Source organism: Sminthopsis crassicaudata, chromosome 5, assembly GCF_048593235.1.
Source record: "Sminthopsis crassicaudata isolate SCR6 chromosome 5, ASM4859323v1, whole genome shotgun sequence".
In the NCBI taxonomy this organism is placed as follows: domain Eukaryota; kingdom Metazoa; phylum Chordata; class Mammalia; order Dasyuromorphia; family Dasyuridae; genus Sminthopsis; species Sminthopsis crassicaudata.
The window spans coordinates 208,329,752-208,355,899 of NC_133621.1; positions in this window are offsets into that span (position 1 = coordinate 208,329,752).

Below are 26,148 nucleotides of genomic sequence, written 5' to 3' on the forward strand. Positions count from 1 at the left end.
AGGTTTTACTCTGTTTTCAGAGTTCATCAGTTCACTTTCTAGAGGAAGAATTCTTTGGAATTGATTTACATAATTGTCTTGATCAGAATAGCTAAGTCTTTCACAGTTGAGCAGCCTTGTAATATTGCTATTACTGTATATGATGTTTTCTTGACTTTGCTCACTTTACTTTACATAAGTTAATATAGGCTTCCCAAAGTTTTTCTGAAATGCGCTTATCATTTCTTACAGCACAATAGTAGTTATCCATCACAATCAAATAACACAATGTATTCAACCATTTCTCAATTAATGGCCATCCCTTCAATGTTCAATTATTTGCCATCACAAAAAGAGCTGCTATAAAGTATTTTTGTACAAATAGGTCTTTCCCCCCCTTTTCATTTATCTCTTGTTGATATAGACCTACGAGTGGTATTGCTAGATCAAAGGTTATACAGAGTTTTGTAGTTCTTTGGGCATAGTATCAAATTGTTCTTTGAAATGATGGGCTAATTTACAGTTCTATCAGCAGTGGATTAGTGTCCTAATATTTCTACTTCATCCCAAGTATGTGTCATTTTTTTCCATTTGAGTCTTGTTAGACAATCTGAGGTGGTATCTCAAAGCTGTTTTAATTTGCAATTCTTTAATTAGTAGTGATTTAGAACATTTTTTCATGTGACTATAAATATCTTTAATTTTTTTCTTCTGAAAACTGCCAGTTCATGTTTTGGTAATTTATCAGTGGAGGGAAAATGGTTCTATCAAATTGGCTCAGTTGCTTGTATATTTGAGAAATGAGATTTTTACCAGAGAAATTTGCTGTAAAATCCCCACCCACCATTTTCTTGTTTTCTTTCTAATTTTGGCTGCATTAATTTTGTGTAAAAGCTTTTAAATATTCTGTAATGGAAATCAACAATTTATATCTCATAAATTCTTCACTTCTCCCTTCCCCCCCCCATTCCCTTCCCCTAGAAGCAACAATCCAATATATATTAAACATATGCAATTTTTCTATATGTATTTCCACATTTATCATATTGCACAAGAAAAATCAGATCAAAAAGGAAAAAAATGAGAAAGAAAAAATCAAGCAAAAAAACAAAAAATGAAAATATTATTTTGTGATCCACATTCAGTTCCCATAGTCTTCTTCCTGGATGCATATGTCTCTCTCCATCAAAAGGCTATTAAAATTGCCCTGAATCACCTCATTGTTGAAAAGAGTTGCATTTGGCAAATTTGATCATCTTGTTGCTGCTTTGTACAATATTCTTTTCATTCTACTTCACTTCACTTAGCATCAATTCATGTAAATCTCTTCAGGCTTTTCTGAGATCATCCTGGTTATCATTTCTAATAGAACAATAATATTGCATAACATACATATACCATAATTTATTCAGCCATTCCACAACTGATGGCATCTACTAAGTTTCCAGTTCCTTGCCACAAGAAAAAGGTCTGCTATAAAGATTTTTGCAAATGTGTACTTTTCTCTTTTTTTATGATCTCTTTGGGATACAGACCCAATGGAGATACTGATGGATCAAAGTGTATGCACTATTTGCTAATTATATAGTTCCAAATTGCTCTCCAGAATGGTCAGATCAGTTCACCACTCCACCAACAATGTATTAATGTCCCAATTTTTCCACATCCGCTCCAACATTAATCACTATCTTTTCCTGTCATCTTAACTTATCTGAGAGGTATATAGTAGTACCTCAAACTTGTCTTAATTTTTATTTCTCTAATCAATAGTGATTTAGACCATGTTTTTTCATATGACTAGAAATGGCTTTAATTTCTTCATCTAAAAATTGTCAATTCACATACTTTGACCATTTATCAATTGTAGAATGGCTTGAATTATTATAAATTTGAATCAATTCTCTACATATTTTAGAAATTAGGCCTTTATCAGAACTCTTGGATGTAAATCCACCCCCACCCCAGTTTTCTGCTTTGTTTCTAATATTGGCTGCATTGGTTTTGTTTATATAAAACTTTTTAAATTAAATATAATCAAAATTATTCTTTTTACATTTCATAAATATTCTCTAGTTCTTCTTTGGCCATAAATTCCTTCCTTCTCCACAAATCTAAGAGATGGAATATCCCTTGTTCTAATTTGCTTATAGTATCACTATGCTTAAATCTTAAACCCATTTCAATCTTATCTTGGTATAGAATATTAGGTGTTGGTCAATGCCTAGTTTCTGCCATACTATTTTCTAATTTTCCCAGCAATTTTTGTCAAATAATGAGTTCTTATCCCAGAAGCTGGAATCTTTGAGTTTATCAAGAACTAGATTACTATAGTCACTGATTATTGTGACTTGTGAACCTATCCTATTCCATTGATCAACTACTCTATTTCCTACTCAGTACCAAATGGTTTTGATGACCTCTGTTTAATAATATAGTTTTAGATCTTGTACAACTAGGCTATCTTCATTTGCATTTTTTCATTAATTCCTTTGGAATTGTGTTCTTCCGGATGAATTTTGTTATTTTTTCTAGCTCTATAATTTCTTGACAGTTTGAGCCATAAATTGAATAAGTAGATTAATTTAGGTAGAATTGTCATTTTTGTTATATTAGCTTGGCTTCAGCATGAGAACCTGATATTCTTTCAATTGTTTAGATCTGACTTTATTTGTATGGAAAGTGTTTTATAATTGTGTTCATATAGTGAAGAGTGAAGTGATAATTTTGTTTCCTCATTACCTATTCTAATTCTTTTAATTTCTTTTTCTTTCCTTAGTGCTAAAAGCTAACATTTCTAATACAATATTGAATAGCAATGGTCATCATGGGCAACGTTGTTTCACCCTTGATCCTATTGAAAATACTTCTAATTTATCCCCATTACATAAGATGATTGCTGATGGTTTTAGATAGATACTACTGATTATTTTAAGGAAAACTCCATTTATTTCTATGCTCTCTAGTGTTTTTAATAGGAATGGGTGTTGTATTTTTGTTAAATGCCTTTTCTGCATTTATTGATATAATCACATGATTTATTTTAATTTGGTTATTGATATGCTAATAATTTTCCTAATATAGAACTAATCCTGCATTCCTGATATAAATCCTACTTGTTTATGGTGTATTATCCGGATGATAATTTGCTGTAATCTCTTTGCTATTATTTTATTTAAGATTTTTGCATCAGTATTCATTAGGGATATTGGTCTATAATTTTATTTCTCAGTTTTGGCCCTATTTGATTTAGGTTTCACACAATAAGTCTATTTCTGAGATTATATATGTTATCTAAAAGGTTTTTTTAACTTCTGCTGAAGCATAATAGTTTCTGTTCCAGCCCCTTATTTTAATTTTAAGTGTGTCTGTTTCAAGTACATTTCTTGTAAACAATCTATAGTAATCACTTGCATGACTCTCTCCATTGCAGTTTTTATACATTGCATATTGGCATAAGAAATTAAATGGAAAATTGGGGGGAGTTTTGTGTAAGTCATAGACAACGCATGAAAATCAGCGGAAGACACATAAAAAGTTTAGATAGGAATGCACAAAATATATGTACAGTATTATATAATATCAATGAATTTTATCTTTTAATATTGTAAATATCCTAAAAAAGAAAAAAGAAAAAAAATTGGCTTCTCTGATACAAAGCTAGACATTTTATTTGGATTTTCCAGATTTCCACTATCCCCTTAACCCTTGTGATATGAAAGGAATAAATATTTTGTTGGATTCTGATTTCTAATCTGTTCCCCTATCTGCTTCTGTTGTTTGGGTGAGTTTATACCATTTACATTCACAGTGATGATAATTAACTGTCCATTTCCTTCATTCTGTTTTCTTCTGTTTATCCTTCTCACTTTATTTTTATCTTTTCATTTCTCTAAAGTCAGTTTTGCTTCTGACCAATGATTTCTTTTATGTGCCTTTTCTTTCCTCTTTCCCTCCTACTCTTCTGTTGATTATAGTAGATTTCTATGAACAATAGACTACATATATAAACATATATATGTATATATAAGCTGAATCAATTGTGTAGTATAATTTGGATCAATTTAGATGTGAATGAGGTTTCCTTTTGTTGTTTGTTCATTTTCCACCTTATTTCTTGATTTGGAACTTTATCTTAATATCTATTCTTTGAATGAGGAATGGAGGGACTCTGTTTCAAGCTTCAGGCTTTTTTTCGTGGCTCTTTTCAGAGCTAGTTTTGGGAGCTAGAAGTTTTTGGTGCTTCTAAGGTGATGTGATGTGAGATTAGTTATGGTCACTGATCTTGCATTCTGCATTTTGGTCTGCATTCTGGTCCATATCCAGGAAGGGTTTGGGATTGCAATCAATATTGTTCCTCAGGGTTCCTGATCCTTTAAAATTGGAACTAATACTGTGCCTCAGAGCTTCTATTATCTCTATTTTTCTTTTTTCTTTTTTTTTTTTTGTATGTGTATGTGAAGCAGTTGGGCTCAAGTGACTTGCCCAAGTTCACACAGCTAGTAAGTTTTAAGTGTTGGAGGCTGGATTTGAGCTCAGGCTCTCTTGATTCCAAGACTGATGATTTAGCCACTGTGCTACCTAGCTGCTCCACTTCTATTCCCTCTTGATAAAAAGTTCTCTCTGCCCTTGAACTATTACTCAGAGATGGGTATAGACAATGGAGTTGTCAAACAGTTTCCACTTAGGGCTCCTATTCTCACTTGACCAAAAGTAGTCCTCCTGGTCCTGAACTATGACTCAGAAGTGGGTATAGGAAATGGAGTTGCTGGTGGATGCTAGCATATGTATCTGCTATAGTCTTTTTCTAACCAATTGTCAGGTTACCTTATTGTCTCTGTCAAGAAAGCTCCTAAAACTGCTGCTGCTTCTGTCACCGCAACTTTGTGCTTCCATTGGTGTTTCATTCATGCGAGCTTCAAGCCACCTTCTATCTTCCATCCCTCTTCCAAACTCCTAAGTTCTCTTAAGCTGGAAATATATCTCACTCTAACTTTTTGTTGGCTCTGCCACTCCAGAATTTGATCTAAGATGTTATTTTAAAAATTTTATGAAGAGGAATGTTGAGAAAGCTCAACTGAGTGCTTTCTCTATTCTACCATGCCTTATTTTTTAAAGAACATCTTAATTATTTAGTAGTACTTAGGGAAATAAAAGAAACCAAGACATGGAATCCAAAGTATGAGAAGAGGTCCCTGGGAAAAAAAATATTGAACAGTTCTCTAGATTGGTGGCCAAGTTTCCTCTATTTTCTCAAATAGTATGGAGTATATTACTGATTGATAAATAATTAATGAAAGGTTCTGTTTATTACCAGTATCCATGACTAGAGGGACTTTTCAGATAATATGGGAATAAGATTTTATGAACTTTGACAAGTGAAAGGGTATAATTATGTATATAGATTCCTCTCAACTCTAAATTGATGGTAATTAATCAGACATGGCCTACTTCCATGAATCCAACCTTATTTCTCTTTAGAAATAATCTGTGTTTTAACTAGTCTGTATACCATTTCCTAGATTTGAGAATTGTTACTATAAGAATTCACCAACAATACTCATCAGAGAAAAGAAAGAAAAGTCTGTTTTTAACATAATCATTACAGTCCCCAAAACATATCTCCATATAGTTTACCTACCAAGCATATTTTGCTTTTGAAAAATAAAATACATTAATTATTATATGTATTCATAATATATTTAGTAACTACAATTATCATGTTAAACAGTCATACAGTATTGACTTTTAAATTCAGATAACAAAAACTTTTGATTAAAGCCAAACTCATTTTTCAAAATATGTGATTATTAATTGGGGAATGACTGATAAAACTGAATTATATGACTAGAGGTTATTCCAAACTTCTTAGCACAACTTAAGCTTAAAACTACAGTAAGAATTTTGGGACACTTTGTATATTTGAATATTATTGCAGTAATTACAGATAGGATGAATTCAGAGAAACATGGGGAGATATTTCTCTGCATCAGCAAAAACTGATGCAGAGTGAAGTAATCGGAATGTAGACAACAACTGGAAGAATATAAATGAAAAGACAGCTAAAGCAAAATTAGATACCATTTAATTATTTTGATCAATATTAGTTCTAGAGCAAAAAAAAAAAAAAAAAAAAAAAAAAAAAGAGAAAATATGCCTCCCTCCTTTCCTTGGTGAGATAATTATAGGAACTTACATCTTGCCACTGGATTCAGATGATTCTAGGTAGAAGAGTGAGGTTGCTGATTTTGCACAGCTCTGCTTCACTTAAATTCAATTCACTTGCAAATCCAGATATCACTCTCGGGTTGTCACATTCCCTTTTAGAACAAAGGATGAACAACAACTATGGGCACAAAATATTATATATACTCTGGGCACTGTTTTGATTGACTTTTCTCAACAGTTTTTCTTTTTATTATATTTTAGTGTATAGGAGAATGTGATATGAAAATTTAAAAAGATGGAGGAAAAGGGGAAAAAAAGCTTTTCTAATTTCTAATCATTTTTATTTTGTATTTTCATCTTAAGATAACTTCCATGTAACTGAAGTAAAGAGAAGAGAGAAGGTGCCTAAAGAATCATATATATAAAATAATTTAATATGTTCACTGTTATTTGGAAAATATTTCAGTCATTTCTCTCTCTCTGTGACCTCATTTGGGGTTTTCTTGGCAGACATGCTGTAGTACTTTGTCATGTTCTTCTCCAGTTCATTATACAGATAAGGAAATTGAGGCAAAAAGATTCCCCAGGATCACAAAGCTAGTAAGTGTCTGAGGCCAGATTTGAATTCACATCACTTAGCTGCCCTGTATGTTTGGATTCTGACAATGGGAACAAGCAAGAACATGCCTCCTCTCAACTTTCGTACTCAATATATGCTTGCTGATTGGTTAGTACTGTTCCTCCACATTATAGTACAAAGAAGTGACTGGAAGAAGTATCAGGGCAATGGAATGTCCAGACCTCATTTAAGACAAAGTAGTTAAATGCCAGATAAAAAAGCACTTGTAAGGCTAATTTAAGAACATAAGGTTAGTATACTTCTGAGTATCATTTATTTTAAATTCAGCATAATGATAGCTTTTTAGAAAATGTTCAATGAAATTTCGTTTTAAAAACCCATGAAACAAAAAACTAAACGTCATGAAAAAAGTCTTCCTAATATGGTTTAGTTGTTTTTATTTTTCTAGATAGCCATGATGAACAATAGTATATATAAAGAGGGATCATAGGTTAGCATGAATGAATGAAAGTGTATTTAATAAGTGCTAGCACAAACTAGCACTAAGTAATTTCATTCATTCATTTGTTTATTTGTTCATTTGTTCACTTGTTTATTTATTCATTCAGCCATACTAAATCAAAACAAAATTTCTTGTCAGGGCAACAAAGTAGTCAGAAAGAAGTAGTCAAAGTATCCAAATATGGTGGGCTATCTGAGGTATTCACTAATCAGCATATCAAGGTTCTCAGAGTAGAAATTCCAAGGCTAAAAGAGTTATGTATTGAGGACATGATATCTTGGTGTCTAGTAAGAAGATCACTATGGAGCACAGAAGGACTACAACTGATTAGGAAAGGCTTTATGGAGGAAGTGCTATTAATGTTCAGTTTACAGGATGAAAAAATATAATAGGTTGGAGGAATGTGTAGAAAATATATTATAGTATTATAGGAATGTAGTATTTGGATTTGGAAAGCATCCATTATAGTCTGATAGCAGCAAACAAAGAACAATAACATAAGTTAAAATTGGTACTAGGTGGTGGAGGACTTTAAATATCATGTTTAAAAGTTTGAAATTCACTCAGTAGTCAAAGAAGAGCCATAAACATATTTGAGTGAAGGGGGAGAATGATCAAATCTATTCCTTTTTCCTTCCTTCCTTCCTTTCTCTTTCTTTCTTTCTTTTTTTTTTAAACAAAAGAAGTTGAGTTATGGTGGGGAAAAAGAAAGATGTAAAAATAGATACCTGTAGCTTAAGTGAATTGTCATGAGAGAATAGTCATGGGAGGGATAGAGAAGTTCAAATTGCTTAGGGAATGTTGATGGATATTCATATAATTCATGATTTGGGGTGCCAATATTATACAATATGGAAATTTCTATATGCAAAGTAGGCTTCCAAATGACTAAGTCTCAGAAAAAAAAAGTCTAACTTGTTTCCTTTGATGGTAGACTTGAAATTATCCAAGAGTTTGCATAATTGAAACAAAGGGTTGGACATTTAGTTAAGACTTAAGAAATGCCCAGAGCACATGAAGCACTTGGGGGTCTATAGTCTTCAATATTACTAATTAACTTCTGGGAAGAAAATAACATGTCAAGTCTAGCCTATAAGGTTGTAATTTGATGCCCAAAACAATAAATCATTTCTGGGCAATATAAAGTCAATTCTTAACCTGGCTGTCCATATATCTATATTTATTAGGTAGTATCTAGAAAGCCAAAAAAGAAGAAAACTGGAAAACAGAATATTTACAAGACTGGCATATGTAATTCGTGAATGAAAAATCATTTATTAAATTCTTATAATGCAAGTACTGTGTGATGTATAGAGAATATTAATATGCTTGTAAATGTGTGTGGGAGAGACATTTTCTAAAGGAGCTTATATTCTAATTGAGGGAGACAATATATGTTCACAGATTGAGAAACAGGGCAGCAGTCCAGTAATCTGTTAGAGACATTAGTTTGAAGATACAACAGAGAAGATATTATCAAGAAGCAGGATAATGTCAAATGCTGCCAAGAGTTGGAGGAAGATAAGGACTAAGAAAATGCTATTAGATTTGTTGATAAGATATGTAAATCAGTTTGTAAAATTTAAAGCAGTATGTAAATGTTAGATATTACTATTAATTAATTTGATTAATTTATTAATAATACTATTAATTAATAGGTCATTAGAAATCTTTGAAAGATTAATTTTAATAGTGATGATGAAAAGAAAGTAGGAACTGTAGGTCATTGTTTCTAAGAATATAAACATGAAAGATGAAGGAGATGAAATGGTAGCTCTGGAAGTAGAATTAAATGATTCTTTTTCTTTTTCAATAGGAAAAATCTTAGTACGTAATGTAATGAGTCTAACATTCATAAGGAAATTTACCATTTCTTATTACACCTCATCTTTCTCATTTTAAATTTTAAAACATTCCATTTCTTATTTCTCCTTATTTTTATTTCCAACAGGTTGGGTCCTACTACTATAGGGTATTTGCTTTTTCTACATCTGAGTCAGGATAACTAAGTTGTAGATATAGCAGTTATGTCTAGGATTAGCAAGACCTGAATTCAAATCTGACCCCAGGTACTAGCTGTGTGAACCCAGTCAAGTCATTTAACCCTGTTTTCCTCTTTTCCTTATCTGTCAAATGAACTGAAGAAGGGAATGGAAAGCTAGTCCAATAGTTTTTGCTAAGAAAAAAATCAAACAAGGTCATGAAGAATCTGATATAACTAAAATGACTGAATAATAAAAAACATCTGAGTCTATCCATACTTAGATTTGAGAATACTTTAAATTGGTAAGCCATGTGATCTTGTCTAAGTCTCAATCAACACAAACTAATATCTTCATAGCTGTAACACCAACACAAACCAAAAACTAATCTGGAATTATTTGTGATAAGGAAAACTCTATATGAAGTAGGAATGTGGCTAACTGAAAATTTTAGCTTGATTCAAAGACTATAAGTGAACCTAGCCTTCATTTCTCTCTTATCTCAGACAATGTTTCATATATTTATTGAAGAGTAAGAGGTTCACTAGATTATCTTCAAGATAACATTGCAGTGATGATGAGTTGATAAAGATTTGGCTACCTGGCAATTTTGGTAAAATGTTAGGCAATATCATCAATCATTTCAACATGTACATCAACATACCAGGAAAGGGGAGAGTTCCTGTTAAGAAAACATAGATTAAAAACATGAGAGGAATAAATGAACAAAACAGGAAAACTGGTAATAGCTGGACCTGATATTTAGTGCCATGTGACCAACACTGCCACCTTTATTAATCAGTTCTGGATGTTTTACATGATGGAAAAAGACTCAAGTAAAATTAAATCAACAAGCATTTATTTTGTCTACTACATATTCAATGCTGAGGATACTGAAAAAAGGCCAACAAAAAAGGGACTCAGAGAGAGAGAGAGAGACAAAGAGAAACAGACAGAGAGAGAGAGAGAGAGAGAGAGAGAGAGAGAGAGAGAGAGAGAGAGAGACGGGATCTTAGCTAAAATCTTAGCTAAAATTTGAAGGTAGCCAAGGAAAAAGAAATGAGGAGGAAGAAAATCCCAGACATGGAGAACAATCAGTGAAAATGGAGTTATATACCTTGTGTGAAGGAAAGCAAGGTCAGTGTCCTTAGCTTGTAGAGTGTGTACAAGGGAAAAAGGTATAGAATTAGAAAGTCATAGAGGGCTAAATTATAAAACGTTTAAAAGCCTAAAAGCCTAGAGGATTAGATATTTGATCCTAAAGGTAATGGAGAACCATCAGTGTGTATTGAATAGAGGTGTGATATGGTCATACCTGATCATAATTTAGGAAAATCAGTGTGACAGGTGAGTAGAAGATAGATCAGAGAGAAGAGACACCTGAGTGAGACAAGGACTTGACCTGTATTTTCATTGTTATATCTCTCAAGTGAAAAAACTACATTTCCATTTAGTTATAATACAGGGATGGCACCTTCTTGAAACTTAAGAGAACTATCTAGAGCAATGGGAGATTAAGAGATTAAGTGATTTGTGTATGGTTACATAACTAGTGTGTATCAGATACCAAACTTGAAGAGATACCAAATCTCTCTACCTCTAAAGCCAACTCTATATCCATTATACGTACTGCTTCTCATATAACGTAAATATTGGGCAAATTATCATTTTCATATTTGATATAATCCTTAGTTTGATTGAACAAACTTTTTTAAAGGATCTACTATATATAGGTACTATGTGAGGCACTTGGAATAAAGAAATAGATATAATATAGTGTCTGTTCTCAAGAACTCATATTCTTTTTTTAAAATAGTATTTTATTTTTCCTAATTGCCTATAAAAATAATTTTTAAAATTTGTTTTTAAAAATTTTGAGTTCTATATTTTCTCCCCGTTCTCTCCCCTTCCCCCTTCCTGAGATGATAAGCAATTTGATGTATAAAAATAATATATATATTATATTGTATTTATTTATTAAACACAAATATAAACATGTTTCCATATTAATCCCATTGTGAATGAAAACATTAACCAACCCCCCCCAACAAAAACATGAAAAAATAAAATGAAAAATAATATGCTTCAATCTATATTCAACCTCTATCAGTTCTTTCTCCAGAGGTGGGTAACATTTTTAATCATAAGTGCTTTGGAATTGTCTAGAATCATTGTATATCTGCAAATAGGTATGTCAATCGTTGTTGATCATTATACAAAATTGCCATTACTGTACATAATGTTCTCCTAGTTCTGCTCACTTTCACCCTGCATTAGTTCATGCAAGTCTTCCCAGGTTTTTCTGAAATCAACCTACTTATCATTCTTATAATACAATAGTATTTCATTGCAATCATATATGGCAACTTAAGTGTTGGAGAAAGGAGAAGATAAAGCAAAGTGTTACATTAAAGCCAGGGGGTGCTATGGAGCAATACCTAGAAGTATTCAGTTATCTGAATAACAAATCAATTAGTTGGGCAATAAACACTTTTAACTGCTACTACATGGTAGGCACCGTACTGAACTTTAGAGGTTTGAAAACGTTCAGTCATTTCAGTATGTCCAACTCCTTGTAACCCTATTTGGAGTTTTCTTGACAAAGACATTGAAATGATTTGTCATTTCTTTCTCCAGTGCATTTTACAGATGAAGAAAGTGAAATAAACAGGATTAAGTGTTTTGCCCAGGGTCATACAACTGGCTAATATATGTTCAGATTTGAACTTGGGTCCTCCTGACTCCAGGCTCGGAACTCTATCCACTGTCCCACCTCGCTGCCCCCAAACAACATGTGCAAGGCACAATGCTAAATTAAAAAGAAGAAAAAGATGGTCCATATTAATGAAAAGCACATATACTCATCCCCACGTTATCATCTGATAGCAAAGGGTCTTCTGAAATATCAACCACAGTTCTTTTTAAAAAAAAATTATTAAAGCTTTTTATTTTCAAAACATATGGATTGATAATTTTTTTTTAATATTGATCCTTACATAGTCTTGTATTCCAAATTTTCCCCTCCTTCCCTCCACCCTCTCCTCTGGGTGGCAAGTAATCCAATATGTTATGCATGTTAAAATATATGGTAAATGCTATATATGTAAACATATTTGTACAATGATCTTGCTGTACAAGAAAGATCAGATCAAAAAGGAAAGAAAATGAATAAGAAAGCAAAATGCAAACAAACAACAAAAAGAGTGGGAATGTTATCTTGTGATCCACACTCAGTACCCACAGTCTTCTCTCTGAGTGTTGATGGCTCTCTTCATCAGGAGATTATCGAAACTGCCTTCAATCATCTCATTGTTGGAAAGAGCCACATTCATCAGAGTTGATTGTCATATAATGTTGTTGTTGCTGTGTAGAATGATCTCCTGATTCTGCTCATTTCACTTAGTATCAGGTCTTGTAAGTCTCTCCAGGTCTCTCTGAAATCATCCTGCTGATCATTTCTTACAAAACAATAATATTCTGTAACATTCATATACCATAACTTATTCAGCCATTCTCCAATTGATGGGCATCTACTAAATTTCCAGTTTCTTGCCACTACAAAGAGGGCTGCCACAAACATTTTTGCACATGTAGGTCCTTTTCTCTCCTTTAAGATCTCTTTGGGATACAAGTCCAGTAGTAACACTGCTGGATCAAAGGTTTGATCCCAGTTCGAAAAATTTTTGAGCATAATTCCAATTGCTCTCCAGAATGGCCGGATCCTTTCACAGTTCCAGCAAAAATGTATCAGTGTTGCAGTTTTCCCACATCCCCTCCAACATGTCATCTTTTCCTGTCATCTTAACCAAACTGACAGGTGTATAGTAGTATCTCAGAGTTGTCTTAATTTGCATTTCTCTGATCACTAGTGATTTAGAACACCTCATATAATAAGAAATAGTTTTAATTTCTTCATCTTAAAATTGTCTGTTCATATCCTTTGACCATTTATCAGTTGGAGAATGTCAGTCACAGTTCTTAAGACTTCCCTTAGCTACATGGCTGCTAGTGAAGGTTACTTTCTTTTAACAAAGCCTAGAGTTTGAAGATAGATTGATCCAATTAGATCATCTCTATCTAGGTCCTCATCTTACTTAAGCTTCTCCCTAATTTAAGTCCTTAACATTTCAAAGGCCATTTCCAATATATACAGCTCTTTAGAGTCATAATTTCAGAAGAAAATACAAATTAAAATATCCAGTATGGCAATTTTCTTCCATTCCATGGATTATCTTTCTTAGGTTTAGGATCAACTTCCCCAACTTGTGCCAAATAAGTCCAAACCCAGGTACTCAGTTCTCCTTGTTGGTACTCTTATAGAGATCTTGTCAAGCATCCATTTCTAGGATTTCTTACTCATCAAATAATCTTTGAATTGTCATTGTTGACCCAGTGTCAGTAATGTAGGAAGTCACAGTTCTTTTATTGATCTGTTTCTCTCAAGGAATTCAAGGCTTGGTACAACCAGCTTTCTGTACTAAGTTCTGCTTTTCTTGTTAGGGAAACTTTGTTCTTTAGTACTTGAGCTCCTTTTTCATGTCTTATTTGGATGAATGACTACCCCACCCTTTGCACAATGGCAAGTAAGAGGGTGGGGATTTTTCTATAGGAAGTAAATGGTCTTGGTGTCTCAGTCTTGTTGAATTAGGATCAGCAATGAACAAACTGGTTTCCTTTAATGAAATAGGATTTACATGAGTCTTTTTAAATTGAGCACCCTTTAATTTTTTCAGTCATTGTCTTAATTCCAGAGCTTTGTGATCAAACCTCCAGTATCAGTCATGACCTGGATGAATCACAATTATAAGATTTTTTCTGAAGTTAAGATCATGTTCAGCTTGGTAGGGAAAAGAGAGTTGAGAAGTTCAGGGAATCATGAAAACAACACTACTCTCAGACTCATCTATGACTGAACAATGAAGTGGCAGAAGGTACTGCCAGGTAAAGAAATGGAGAAGCAAATTATGACTTAATTAGGGAGATAGATGGGCATAAGATTTGTGAAATCCAGCATGTTAGTAGAAAAAAATGGTGTTATAATCAGGTGATATAAATTTCAAAGGATAAGTTGATAAGTATGGTGGTAGAACTTGAGAATGGAATTTTATAGTAGGGATCAAATATAGCACCCAGACACATTCCCCAGATAGACCAATATACACTCAAAATTATACCTCATAAGCTCCAACTTGTGTGTTCATTTTTTCTTGTCAATCAGATGATAAAACAATTAAGAGTAAAGGCATTTAATGAAATAAGAGTAAATAATAGCAAGACAGTATTATTTTTTCCATAAACCTCTCCCAGAAACGCCCACTGAAGAACAAGTAAAAACATTAAGTATGACTCAAGACCTAGTGTCTTCTAAAGGCAAAGGGATAATACAGACTATTTCTGACCTTGCTGATTTAAAGGCCAGATTTTTTGTTTTTGTTTTTTTGTTTTTTTGTTGTTTTTTTTTTTGGCTCTTTGCCCCATTTTGGAATTACTCCAAGAAAATTTGGCACATTTATGTCTATTATAGTTCAAGTATTTCAGTCATATCCAACTATAGAGCTTTTCATGTTTTGTTATTGTTCAATAGTTTCACTCTTGTCCAATTCTTCACAATTCCATTTGCAGTTTTCTTGACAAAGATACTGGAGTGTTTTGCCATTTCCTTCTACAGCTCATCTTATAGATGAAGAATTGACACAAAGAAGGTTAACTAAGTTGCCCAAAGTCTCATAGCTAGGAAGTATCTGAGATCAGATTTGAACTCAGGAAAATGAAACTTCCTAACCTCAAGCTCTGTGCTTTATGCACCACATTACCTAACTTCCACCTTCATGTCTAGACTTTCCCAAATATAGCTAAAAGAGTTTTCCTACAGTTTCTATATAAACTAAAGGTTTATAAAAAGGAGTCACTGATCATCCTGATCATTATCTTGCTACTGGACTTATGTTACTCCAGAGAAATGAATGAGCCTGGTGACTTTGTACAGTCCTGTTTCACTTAAATCTAATTTATGGGCAAGTCATGACATCACCTTCTGTTGTCATAATCCTTTTCAATAATGAAGGACAAACAATAATCAACAATCTATGAGTATTTGTAACTGTTCCACTAGGAACCCAATTGGCCAGTTCCAGTTGGCCAACATAGCTTTTCCCTTACTTCCTTTCTTCTTTCCTCAATTCTTTTCTCCCTTCCCTCCTTTTCTTCTAACTTTTTCTTTCCCCCTCTTTTTCTTATTCCTTCCTCTCATTTTTTCCACTCTTACCTGTGGGTGCTCTGTCCAAAGGAATATGAATTATGATTGTGGCAATCTTGCAATATATCTTGGGGTTTATGGGCTAGATTTCTTTTTAAAGGACAACTAAAGAACTCTGGCTCTCATTGATTGGCCAACAGTAGGTTCCAACCCAAGTTTCATCTGCTCATTGTTCAGTGAATCTAAATAGAAATTGTTCCTGTTTTGACCAAAACCCCTGAGGGTTTTCCTCCCAGGTTGATTTTTTTGATTTTTTGATTTGGTAAAAAAAAAAAAAGAAAAGCCATTCATTGCCTCACTTTTTGCTTAGCTTTTATGGGCATTGCCTCATACAAAATGAAATTTGGAAAATATTTTAGCTTAAGGAGTTCAAAGTCTCCCACTGCATGTGGAGCCATCTCCAGTTGTTCTGATCTATATTTTGGCACTGAACCCAGATGAATTGGAAAAGTGAGTGAGACTGGGAGTTTTGCACAGGCTATTTCACTTAAATCCAACTCACCTACAAGTCATGGTATCACCTTACCAATATCATGGTCCTCTTCAAGAATGAAGAAAAAGCAACAAACAATAAAACAAACTAAAGGTACAGATTCAAGTAATGTTGCATAACTATATTGGCCAAGCTCTCTATCTTGGACTGAAAGTGCTCAAAGAAGGATAAGGCACAGTTAATGAAGGTCCTTTCTGTAGTTATTTTTATCCTCCAAATAAAAGAACTGAAGAATAAATATGAGATATATGTTTGTCTGTAGGGCAGGTAGGTGGCACAGTGGATAAAGTACTAGGTCTGGAGTTAGAAAAATTTGAGTTTAACTCTGGCCCCAGACACTTACTGTGTGATCCTGGGCAAGTCATTTCCTGTTTTTCTCAGGATCTCATCTATAAAATGAGCTGGAGAAGGAAATGGCAAACCACTCCAGTATCTTTGCCAAGAAAACTCCTAATGGTCATGAAGATTGGACAGGGCTTAAACTATTGAACAATAGCAAAAATGAAAAACTCTAATGTGGTGTTGGACTTGTACTTGTGCCATATGGTATTTAGTTTATCCACTGTGCTACTTGAAGCAATAGCAGTTCAGACTGAGGCTCAGAGATGTTTTCCTTTGGTGGAAGCAGCTAGATTACATGGTGGATAGAGCACTAGACTTAATCAAGAAAATCTGAGTTATTGGTAAGGCAACATATAGTTTCTTTTTTTTTTTTTTTTTTTTTTCTGAGGCTGGGGTCACACAGCTAGGAAGTGTTAAGTGTCTGAGACCAAATTTGAACTCAGGTCCTCCAGAATTCAGGGCTGGTGCTCTATCCACTGCGCCACCTAGCTGCCCCAACATATAGTTTCAAGGTTGTTTTGGGTCATTGATGCCAATGCAGTGAAGCTCATAGATCTGTTTATGATGCCCTCATATCGGTTCATTCATATTTTGCAATTTAGGGTTGCTCTTATACTTCTGATCAAAAAAGGGAAGAACTTTAGGTAAGTTTCGATTAGTTTTATTGCATGTTTTAATTAACTATTTTCTAATATCCTCATTTTTAAATTGCATCCACACTTCTAGCGTGGTATAGTAATATTAGAGTTATTTAATTGTGAAATATCTAGATAATTCTTTAATACCCTGTCATGTGAAATATGTGACTCTATCACTTGACAAGGAGAGGCATAGACGATGTGATGAAAAACTGAAAGAATCTGCCTTTTGACGAGGATATACTTCTATCTATCCTGATAATAGATATAATGATAAGACCACACTCATATTATTGGACTTTAACTGATTAAAATCCATATAAAAGTTAAGATAAGGATCTAAAGATCTAGGTAATAAAGTGATGGTTGTTTTCATAAAATTAGCTGACCAGGTGAAACCATCAAAATTTTCTTATAGGAGTTCATATATCCTAAATGTCTATCATTTCTTTCTTCTCCATACAGAGAAAAATTGATCCATGGGCCAAATCCCAAAGCTCTTATGACCCAACCCAGATGCAAAGGTCCATGGCCTAAGAGATATGAGAAGATTAGAATAAGTAGGACACCTTCCAGTCAAAGTAACAAAATCTTTCTGAATAGTTTATCTGGAAACTTGGTCAACTAACTACAATGTGATCTCTTCCTAAGTAAAGACCTTTTCAATGATTTTCTGGAGCTCAGTTAATCCAAAGCAATGAGGAATTATTTGAGGCAAAATGAAGGCAGATTCTCTTTTTCTAAGGTCCCAATATAGAAGACTTAAAGGCATCTGCTTAACTTGGAAATGAAGAGAGGGGATCAAAAAGACTGGCCTTTGTTCTTTAAGGCAGGAGTAGCTGACTACTAGATACCCTGGTGGAACCTTTATGAATTGAATGAAAGGTAGGCCATTCTCTGGTGGACAAATTGCTAGAGGTTTTTGTTAGACTATCAGCTAGTTGGGGGAGAGTTCCTTTAGAAGACTGATTCATTATGCAAGGCATATATATCATTGAAAAGGGGAAGGGAAAATAATACATATAAATGGCAAGATGTCCATGATAGAGAAGGTAGATCTACTATTACTATGTGCTTTTGTCATAAGTCAACATCAAGTGCCCCTTATTGGCTGAATTGTGAGGGTTGGGATGAAAGATAAACACCCCCCCCCATCTTCACCCTGTACTCTAGAATAAGGGACAAGTGGAAAAAGAATCCTTGAGAACATATGAGTGATTGGCTTGCTTGTTTAAATAGCCACAGGGAGGGTCAGTTGATTTTTCTTCAGTCATTTATCAAGATATATATTGCTAAACTTCTACTCTTATATCACAAATAGAAAACTGAAAGAGGAGATAGGCTCCAGTTTGTTTATTTATTTTTTTAAACTTTCAGTATTTATTTTATTTTAAATAGTATTTTATTTTTCCAAATACACACACACATATGTGTGTGTGTATATATAGTTTTCAAGTTCATTTTTTTTTTTAAATTCTGTTTTAAATTTTTCTCCCTCCCTTTCTTTCCATCCACTTCCCCAGACAGTGAGCTATCTGATATAGGTTAAATATGTACAATCTTTTTAAACATATTTTCATATTTGTTATGTTGAGCAAGAAAAATCAGACCAAAAAGGGAAAAAAAAGGGAGAAATAAACAAATAAGCAAAAAACGTGAAAATACTATGCTTCTATCCATATTCAGTCCCTATAGTTTTCTCTCTCTGTATGTGGTTGGCATTTTCTATCCTAAACCTATTGTAGTTGCCTTGAACCACTGTATTGTTGTGAAGAGCCAAGTAGGCTTCATTTGGAGAGTGAATGGAATGTATAATCTGCGTTACATTGATTCTGCTTTTACTATGCATTTACTTATCTAATTGTATCATTTTAAAAATAATAACCTGGAGAAGATACATAAATGAAGCAACAAGAAGGGAAAGCAAAGGAAAAGCTATAAGTCATGAGCATTATTAGACCAACCTATCTATTATTAGATAAGAAAAATAGTTACACTGACATAGCAGTAGGGTAGAGTGTGGATTGACAGCCACATGTTCTAAGATGCTGACTATTGACAGAATCCAGACTGCTTATCTTGTTATACTTGCTAGAAACAAATATTGTAGCTTACTGATCACTTGGCAAGAAAAAAAACCTACTTGCTGTATATATCTGTAGACTGTCTGGTGACTGTTAGAAACTTAGCATTCCCAAGCACTCTGATAACTTATGAGCACAAAATCAGGACAGGAACATGTGATGTGTTCTAGTGATAAGAGGTTGAGGCTTGTAGTAAAAAGACCTCTATTCCAATCACAATTTTGCCACTTACTACATAGTCACTTGATTTCATTGAGCCTTAGTTTTCTTATCTAGAAAATGTTCACAAAACAATGTTTGTCCTACATACTATCCATAATTGTGAAACTAATGAAGAAAAGTTTGCTTAATCATAAGCCAGTATATAAATGAGAATGAATATTATTATTTTTTACTATTATTTTGTTTTCTAAAAGATGTTTTATTGATGCTTTATATACCATAATTATCTCCCACCCACCCTCATCTGCTCACTCCCCCCACATTGAATTCTCCTGTGGGACCAAAAAAAGAAAAGAAACTCAATCAGAAAACTTGTCTGCTAATGTGTATGACATTCTCTCCTATTAGTCCCTCACCTCTCTATTATGATGATGAAGCTGTGTTTCATTATCTGTTCTTTCCAGTACAATTTATTTTCTGTTGCAGAGTTTACTTCCTAGCAACTTGGTGCTATTCCCCCAAAGCTATTAAATTGTACATACCCTTTAACCCAGTAATACCTACTACTACTAGATTTGTACCTGTGCTGACTTTTGCCTTGCCCTGGGACTTTGATGACTCTGGAAAAGGCAGTAAAGCTGTTGACCTTTCAAAGCTTTGCTTTATTTAAATACAATTCATGTGCAAGTCAAGACATTATACTCATGATGTCATGGTACTCAGAAAATGAAGGGTAAACAACAACCCAAAAGAGATCAGAGAAAGGTGATCTATAGGTACAAAAATATTTGTAGCAACTCTTTTTGTGGTGGAAAGCATCAGAAACTGAGAGAATGTATGTTGTTTATCCTTGCTTTTGAAGAGGATCATGATATTAGAGAACTGATGAAATGAAGATATAGATTGAAGGATTTTTTTTTTCTTGCCTTTTTTTAGGGGGAGAAGATAGGTAATGCTGAAAATTGCTTTGCATGACTATACATATTTGTAGTGGGTGTTGTTTTTCTTGTCTGCTCAATGGGTAAGGGAAAGGGAAGAGAGAAATGGAAAATGAAATAAAATTGAATTTTAAAAATAAGCAAATAAGAATTTACTCCTTTTTAATGGTCATTTCATTGATATTATTATAGTCATGCATACTATTTACTTGATTCTGGTTATTTTTCTCTTCATTAGGTCATTGAAATCCTCCCAAATGTTTTTTAATTCCTTATACTTTTCATTTCTTACTGCACAATGATATTATATTGCATTCACACACCAAAATGGAAGGGGTAGAGCATAGGAAAGGCCAGGCTATCCAATTAGCACACTTTACAGCACACCACAGCTGCTGGTGCCTGCAATTTTAGCTCTGTAATCCTCTTAACCCCTTGGCTACTGACTCTCTTGAGAACAGAAAATTTTAATCTCAGAAACATTGGGTTAGAGTTCTGGAGGGGCAGAAACAGAGGAGAGAGAAGGCTACCCTGAAATTTGTAATGATGAAAATTCAAGTGGAACCTAAGACAAAAACTGGCAAGGTGACTATAGGCAAATCACTTCTCCTCTAAATACTGCCAGAAAGCTTTAAAATTAGAAGTTAATCACACTGAATGTTTTCTACTCAGATAAAATCATGATTTATTATCAAAAAAAAGAAAGAAAAGGAGAGAGACGAATAGAGGGAGAGTAAAGGAGAGAAAGAAGAGAGAAGTGAGAAAAAGAGAAAAGGAGAGAAAAAAGGAGGGGAGAAAAGAAGAGGAGAAAGGAGGGAAAATTGAGAGAAAGTAGGAAAGGAGAGCAGAGAAGATCAAGGAAGAGGAGAGGAGAAAGGAGAAGAGCAGAGGGAAAGAGAAAGAAAAAAAGGAGAGGAGAGGAAAGGAGAGGAGAACAGAGGAGAAAAGGGGGAAGAAGAGAGAACAAAGGAGAACGGAGGTCAGGAGAGAAGAGGGGAAAGAAGGAGAGGAGAAAGGAGAGGAGGAGAGGAAAAGAAAGGAGGAAAGGAGAGAAGAGAGAAAGAGATGAGAAGAAAGGAGGAGAGGAAAGGAGAAGAGAGGAGATCAGAAAGAGGAAGGAAGAAAAAAGAAGAGCAGAGAACAGGAGAGGAGAGGGGAAAGGAGAAGAGGAGAAAAGAGAGGAAAGGAAAGGGGAAAGGAGGACAATAGAGAAAAAGAAAGGAGAGGAGAGAAGAAAGGGGAAGAGAAGAGAAAAGGAGAGAAGAAAGGAGGAAAGGAGAGAAGAGAAAAGGAGAGAGAGGAAAAAATGATGGGGCTCAAAAATTTCCTTTACATCCAATTTTACTTTTAAATCAAAATTTTCCAGGAGGATGTAGTCCTTTTCTAAGATACTACAATCTAGGAAAATAAGTGTGATATGAGAGAATTGTATTCCACCTGTGAACTAATTGGGCTTGTTTAAGCTTAGAGCAAGGACAAGGAATCAAAAAGGGAGAGGATTCCCAATTCCCTCCTTCCCTGAAAAGGGTCATGGGGAGAATGCTAAACTCTGATGCTAAATTTGAGTCAGACCTAACACATACCTTGGGAAAAGGGGACATTAATCTGTCTGGTTTGGAAGGTGTGAGATGATTCTTCAGAGACAAGGGCCAATGAGATTACCAGGAACGAAGAAGACTGAACAAGTATTTGTGAGCAGAAGGAGAAGCTGTAAAAATTGCAGGATTTCTGCCTGCTGAGAGGGAGCAAAGGATTCCTGGCTGGAAGCAAGAACAGGAGAATGTAAGAGATCAGGTGAAAGGCACACACACACATGTGACATATATGAATTACATATGAAATACTATATGTGGCCTTTCTATATGTATACACTTGTGTATATATAAGGATTTATTTTATAAGGTATTAGGTTTAATATTTGGAACTAGGGTAGAGGCTGGATGAATTTTCAGGGGGGGAAAAAGCATTCCAGTTTAAGCTGCATCTGTCCAAAGAGACCTACTATCAGTACCATCAAGAATCCTTATTAATAAATCTAAACCCAGGGTGGTCTGTGGGTGTCCCCACCCTCCTCCTTCTCCTGAGAGTTGGCAGGGCTCCCAGCCAGGGGTCATATGTCCCTGCCATCCTGGCAAATTTACAAGTGTGCTGTGGCAAATTTACAAATTTACGAGCATGCTAAGAAGTGGGAAAAAAAAGGCACTTGGCCTAAGGAATGGAGGAGAGTGAACTTAAGTCTTCTAGCTCATCTTTTCTGTTCAAGCATGCTCACCAATTTTGAGTTTCTGGTAAGATACTCAGAAAGCCTCCCTCTCTATCAAAGCCTGCAAATATCAGTCAAAACAAATTTTAAAACATACATTTTAGAAAAAGTCAAAAGTCAATTTTTGTTTCTTTGATAGTTGTTCCTTTGTAACATTCTTATGGGATTTCCCCTCCCCCCATGACTGTTGAGTCTTTATTATTATTATTTTTTTTATTTTTAAAAAAATTTTGACTGTTGAATCTTAAAATATATTCAAGCTTAAAATGCTTGACATCATTCTATATAGGGCCTAATTTCATACATTTTATGCCATAAGAGGTGTGCCTATGTAAAGAACACTGGGATTAGGTATTTAAAGTAAACAAGAGGCTGAACATGTATCAGGGAGAAGATGTACATATGCTGTGACTTGCCACAATGAATCTAGTCATTTAGCCAAGTGGATAAAAATTTCAGTTGTGAATTAAGCAATTACAAAAGCACAAAGCACACAGAGGCCAGAAATCCACAATGCCCCCAAAAGGTATGCATTGCAACATTTCCTGTAAGATTTGGCAGGACTTTGGAGGCAGTGCCGTGTTTTGTAGAAAAATCCAAGTTGTGATTGCCTGCCTATTGGCTTTCAAGCTGTAGCATGCCAGTTGACACCTCAGATTAAAGGGTATGTTTCAGTGTAAGGGGTAAAAATTGCACAGAGGCTGTTCTCTCTCTCTCTCTCTCCTTCCCAGGAACTGTGCCACCAGGGATAAAACACTTACATTGCTCTCACATGTTTGAGATTCTATTCCACCATGTTTCTGCCAAAGAGCAACATGGACTGAGGCTTCTGAATAAATCCTGTCACTGATGCCAGGCTTCCTGGCAAGTCCCACAATAACAGCAAGAATAGCCCTAGTTAATATTTACACAGAGCTTATAATATGTGCCAGGCACTATGTTAAGCACTTTACAATTATTATCTCATTTGATCTTCACAACAACTCTGGGAGGTAGGTTCCCCAGATGAGGAAACTGAAGCAAAAAAAAAAAAAAAAAAAAAAAAAAAAAAAAAAAAGATTAAGCATTAAGCAAAGGATCTTATGTTCACTAAATATCTGGGGTTGGATTTGAACTCAGGTTCCTGATTCCACCACCAAGAGCTCTAGCTGTTGAGCCACCTAGATGCCCCTCTCAGCACATAAAGTGATAAGAAATGGGCAGGGAAGAAAGAAGTTGGAACACAGATGTGGTCTAAAGAAAGGAGCTATTGTGGCATATTTCCATAGGGCTTGACCACATGTTTAATCTTGAAGCATGGAAGGCAGGTTTAATATGCTCAACTGGTGTTGAGATGATTTGAAAGCAGGGGGAGAACTTTTTTTCTCCCCCAATCACATAGCAGTGCACACATATAAGGTCCATAAATGGATCTAATGAATGCTTCCAGATTTAAAGCTAGTAAGTACCAATGGGGTTAGTTAGTCCAGTAGTTCTCAAACTTTTTTTTTTGTCTAAGGATCCCTTTATACCCTTAAAAATTATTGAATATCCCCTAAAGAGAGATTTTATGTGGTTTACATCTATCAATATTTATTATATACAGAAATGAAAGTATCTTAGCATTATTAAACTAGTTTTGTTCTCAGAGTTCTCCCACAGGAACTTCCCAACCATCTCTGAACCATACTTTAAGAACAACTGATCTAGTCCAACCCTTCATAGGGATTATAGATGGAGAAACAGTCTCAGAAAAGGTTAAAGAGATTGGCCAACATCACTCATGTACTAATTAACAAAGGTTTGAACCTAGATCTGATGGAAAATATAGAATTCTTTCATCTATCCTATGCTATAAGGGAAATGATTATTAATAATTAATAATTTGGGAAGATTCATATTTCTTCCCTTTTCTATTATTTTCATTTCAAGACATCAGTCTCTAAAGTTTGAATTAACTTTCTCCTCTATCTGACACTATACAATCTTACAAGGAATCTCCAGTCTAACACGAATTCTATTTAATCAAGCTTGAGTGGAGATAAATCCTTTTTTTTTTTCTGGATTGTCCAAGACTGAGACTGGTCTGAATAAAGGGATGATCTCTCTGTCCAAAGATGACATGAAATCATTCAGGCCCCTCATGGAAATGAACTTATTTCTCTTTGTAAAGTCTATCTCTCATTAACTGTTAACCAACCAGGGTTGATTGCAACTTTCAGGAATATTCCTCTTCCAAAAAGGCACATAAATCGTGAACTAGCCACCATGATTGTCTTTGTAGATATGGCCAAATGAGAATTCTTTTATTAAAATTCTAACTTTATTAATAAAATGATTAAATTACCCAAAAATTATGTCTCTTGAACTTGTTGAAACACTCCAGCTGCCTCTCTTCCTATATTCTGAAATAAAAGTAAATTCTCATCTGTCCAGGATTATGCAGATTGTGGAATATTGGGGTCTTTTGATGACTGACTCTTTCTCCTTTTTATTTCTAATCTGCCTTCAATCTGATTCATTCAATGAAATTAGTTTTACTTTTCAATCAGAGCATAAGGACAGTGCTTCCCCTGAAAGAATATTTCTGAGAATGTTGTTCCTTCCCAAACTTGGATAAAAGCCTAAGGCAGTTTGTTTGGACCAGTTTCCACCTGTTTTTTGCATGGAGGGTGAATAATATTTGTATATTGTACATCACTGTATTGATGGTTGACTGATCATGATGGTCTGGATTATCTATATTTGGTTATGTTGACAGAGTACATTTTTTGTCAAGCATATTGCAGTAGCCCCCTGCTCCCTGGAATAACTAGAATGGAATTCCATTCATTTTATGTATTCATTTTTGAGTCCCCAGTATAGGTGTTTATTATGGAACATTAGGAGTTCTAAAAGACTCCAATGGATTGGTTGGATTCTCTAGGGTAGACTTTTGCAAATCTCTCTCTCTCTCTCTCTCTCTCTCTCTCTCTCTCTCTCTCTCTCTCTCTCTCTCTCTCTCTCTCTGTGTGTGTGTCTCTGTCTCTCTGTCTCTCTCTTTCTCTGTCTCTCTGTCTCTCTCTCTGTCTCTCTGTCTCTCTCTCTCTGTCTCTCTCTTTCTCTGTCTCTCTCTATGTCTCTCTCTCTCTCTCTCTCTCTCTCTCTCTCTGTCTCTCTCTGTCTCTCTCTCTCTGTCTCTCTCTCTCTCTCTCTCTCGCTTAAGAACTGGGTGCTTCTGCTTTATATTTTCCTTTGCAGAGGTGTAGTTTTCCTTCTCCTAGGTGGGAATTGGGCTAGAGGTACCTTAGACTTCAGCTGGAATTAGGTTTGTGACTTGGCTCCCATAGCAGCTGCACCAACATGGTCGGCTGGTCTGTACCATAGTAGGAAGAAAAGAGCAAGGGCTCAAAGCTGAACCACATGGCCCCTAGATGAGGCTTCCTTGGGGAACATAACTGAACACTATTCTCTCTCCAATAAACCAAATTTGCAACACCTCTATTACTTATTGGAGAATTTCCGAGAGTTGCTGTGGCTGGAAAAATCATTACCTCACAGCGAATCTGTTAATGAACCTCTTTGAACCTAGATAGGCTGTCCCTTAGACAAATACCAGTTTTTGCCAACTCTTATTCTTCCAAAGTCTTCCAACAAGGCACTAATAATTGAAGTCATCACCATGTTTTAAAGGAGCTAGATTAAGGCAAAGGTAAATCAAATTGAGGAATTTTCAAAAAACAGTTTGATAATAGAATCTAAAAGAAATTCATTTAAACAACCTGATAGTGTGCCATGGATAGGTG